This window comes from Elaeis guineensis, chromosome 1 (genome assembly GCF_000442705.2).
Source record: "Elaeis guineensis isolate ETL-2024a chromosome 1, EG11, whole genome shotgun sequence".
In the NCBI taxonomy this organism is placed as follows: Eukaryota; Viridiplantae; Streptophyta; class Magnoliopsida; order Arecales; family Arecaceae; genus Elaeis; species Elaeis guineensis.
This window is the reverse complement of record NC_025993.2, coordinates 41,297,961-41,301,879: the sequence shown is the minus strand read 5'-3', so window position 1 is coordinate 41,301,879 and position 3,919 is coordinate 41,297,961.

The following is a 3,919-nucleotide window of genomic DNA, read 5'->3' as shown; positions in this document are numbered from 1 at the left end:
AACTACCACGACTTGTTGGGGTTGCTGCAGAATTTTGAGAAGGACCACCAGCTCCATAAGGAGTCAGTGAATGTTGTGGGAGGATCTTCTTCTGATCGTCGACCCTTTAAGAAAGGAAAGAAGAACAAGAATAAGAAGGTGCAGCTGCATGCCAGGACGTCTGCACAGGGTCAGACCAAGAAGTGCAAGCCCGACTAGAGCCAGGCGGAGTGCTTCTTTTGCAAGAAGTAGGGGCACTGGAAGAGAAACTATCCCTTATACATTGCCTCACTGGACCCGAACAGGCCAAAAAAGATGCAAGGTACTTATATGATAACACCTTGCAACTTTTTCATTTGTGATACTACTGCTTGGGTATTGGATATTGGAAGTCCTTATCATATTTGCAATTCGATGCAGGGTCTGCAGGTCAGTAGGAGATTTGATGAAGGTGAGAGGTTCCTGAACGTTGGAGATAGAAGTAAAGTTCCAGTTCTAGCATTAGAAATCATGAACCTTGTAATCAATTCTCGAAATATAATTCTGAGTGAATGTCACTATTGTCCAAGCTTTTTATTAAATATTATTTCTATAGGCCTTTTGGTCATGTACGGTTATCAATTTTTAATAAAAGAAAATATTTGCAATATCATTTTGAATGGTGTTACAATGTTTGTTGGACAACTTAATAATAGAATTTACTTTCTATCACAACCTGTTAATGTGGTTCAAATCTCCGGTAAACGCCCTAGAATAGATAATATGTCAGAAGTCTACCTTTGGCACTGTAGGTTAGGTCATATCAATAAGAACAGGATAAACAGGTTGGCTCAAGAAGGAATTCTTGAAGTAGGTGATTGTGAATCACTTCCAACCTGTGAGTCCTGTCTTCTTGGTAAAATGACCAAGTCACCTTTTACTGAAAAAGGTGAGCGAACCAGTGAACTCTTGGCTCTCGTACATTCTGATGTATGTGGACCTATGAGCTCAAGTGCAAGAGGTGGATATTTCTACTTCATAACCTTCACAGACGATCTATCGAGGTATGGGTATGTCTATTTAATGAAGCATAAGTCGGAGTTATTTGAAATGTTCAAACTATTCCCAAATGAGGTAAAAAAACAAACTAGAAAGTGTATTAAAACTCTTCGATCTGATCGAGGAGGTGAATACCTTTTCAATGAGTTTCTGACATATCTTGGAGAGAATGGGATTCTCTCTCAATGGACTCCTACTGGAACACCACAGCATAATGGTGTATCTGAAAGGAGGAATCGGACCTTATTGGACATGGTTTGATCCATGATGGGATTTGCTGGTCTGCCGATCTCTCTCTGGGGATATGTACTCGAATCAGCTTGTTACCTTCTAAATAGAGTTTCGAGTAAGTCTATAACCAAAACACCATATGAGACATGGATAGGACGTAAGCCAGTACTCTCACACCTTAGGGTTTGGGGGTGTCCAACTTATGTTAAACATTTAATTACGGACAAGCTAGGACCTAGGTTTGACAAGTGTAATTTTATAAGATACCCAAAAGAGACCAAAGGGTATTATTTCTACCTGACTGATGAGCAAAAGGTGTTTGTCAGCCTTAAGGCAATCTTTTTGAAAAAATAGTTCCTTGGTGAAGGGACTGTTACCTCTAAGGTCGAACTTGATGAAGTTCGATAGGTGAAAAAATCGACATAAGTTGCTGAACCTGAATCGGATTTGATTAGATCAGATCCGGAGCCCATTGTTCAAGCACCCATAAGGCGATCTGGTAGAGTATCACATCAACCGAACAGATACTATAGTTTCTTGATCCGGGATGACGATCCTATCAAACTTGATGAAAACGATAAGGATCCGATCACCTACATGGATGCAATGCAGAGATCCGACTCTGAGAAATGGCTAGAGGCCATGAAATCCGAAATGGAGTCCATGAAGGTCAACGATGTGTGAACATTGGTTGACCCACTCGAAGGAGTAAAATCCATAAGGTGTAAGTGGGTCTTCAAGAGGAAGAGGGGCACAGACGGAAAGGTGAAAACCTATAAAGCCCGTCTGGTTGGCAAGGGATATCGTCAACGTTATGGTATAGACTATGATGAGATATTTTCTCCTGTAGCAATGCTTAAATCCATTCGGATTATGCTTGCGATAGCTGCCCATCTGGACTATAAAATCTGGCAGATAGATGTGAAGACAGCTTTCCTAAACGGAGAGCTGGATGAAGAGGTGCATATGATACAACCTGAAGGATTCACATCCACTGATGAGTCTAAGGTGTGCAGACTACAGAGGTCCATTTATGGACTTAAGTAGGCATCCTGGAGTTGGAACATACATTTTGATAGGACGATCAAGACGTATGGCTTCGTTAAGAATGAAGAAGAGCCCTGCATTTATAAGTGGGCTAATGATCCAGTAGTGGTATTTCTTGTATTGTATGTGGATGATATTCTCTTAATCGGGAATGATGTCCCTGCATTACAGGGAATAAAGATTTGGCTGTCATCACAGTTCTCCATGAAGGATTTGAGAGAAGCTTCCTACATCTTAGGGATGAGGATCTATAGGGATAGATCTAAAAGGTTGCTTGGTTTATCCCAGTCTACGTACATAGATACTATGCTGAAGAGGTTCAGCATGGAGAATTCCAAGAAAGGCTATCTACCGATAGGCCATGGAATTTCTCTCTCAAAGAGGGATTGTCCGACAACACCTCAAGAGAGAGAGAGCATATGGGTAGGATTCCATATGCTTTGGTAGTAGAATCTATCATGTACGTCATGACATGTGCACGATCAGATGTGGCATACTCACTAGGGGTAGTGAGTAGATACCAATTTGATCCAGGGGAGAATCATTGGAAGGTTGTTAAAACCATCCTGAAGTATTTAAGAAATACTAAGGACCAGTGGCTTGTTTATGGTGAATCAGACTTGAGACTTATAGGGTTTACAGACTCTAGTTTCCAGTTTGATCACGATGATAGCAAAAGTGTGTCAGAATTTATTTTTATCCTTAATGGTGGGGCTATCTGCTGGAAGAGTTCTAAGCAACACACAGTGGCTGATTCAGTTTGCGAGGTGGAGTATGTCGTTGCATCAGATGCTGCCACAGAAGCGGTGTGGCTGAGAAAATTCATCACCAAGCTCAGAGTAGCACCCTCCCTTGTTGGTCCAGTTTTGCTCTACTGTGACAGCTCTGGAGCCATTGCTCAGGCAAAGAAACCCAAGGTACACTAGCAGACGAAGCATATTCTGTGCCGCTACCATCTCATCTGAGAAATTATGGATCGAGGTGATGTCGACCTTCAGAAGATCGACGGAAAGGAGAACCTGGCCGACCCATTCACTAAAGCCATTACGGTGAAGGAGTTCGATGACTACAAGTCGAAGATGGGTATTAGATACTGCACCGATTGGCTTTAGGCCAAGTGGGAGATTGTTGGGAATAGTGTCCCAAAGCCAATCATCAGTTTGTTGATGGTTGTGCTCATTTTTATATATGTACATAAATTATGAATTAATAAAAATTATTTTGATATTTTTTATCACAAAATGTTTCATCTTCTAATGAACTCCTATATTGTGGTGAAGTCCTTAGGACTATTTAGACTCGACAAAGGAGGATTTATCGTTTAGTCCTTAAATCTGTTCGCGACCAAATGATACGTTGTTACCAAGAACGATAACATTTATCAAGCATAGGTCGTTGTGTGCCATATAGGTTGGTTGTCCTCTTAACCAATGAGTGTGGAGACACTGATATGGCATACAGGTGAGATGTAAGGGTACATCTAGATTGAACGTGACCGACTCCGGAGTTATTTCTACTGTCAAGATTTGCTCCGATGGAATATGGATATAAATGTCCCTCCGACCTGAGACCGCCACGGTGACTTGCAATCAACTCACTGCACTTAGGCACTGGACTACCTGAA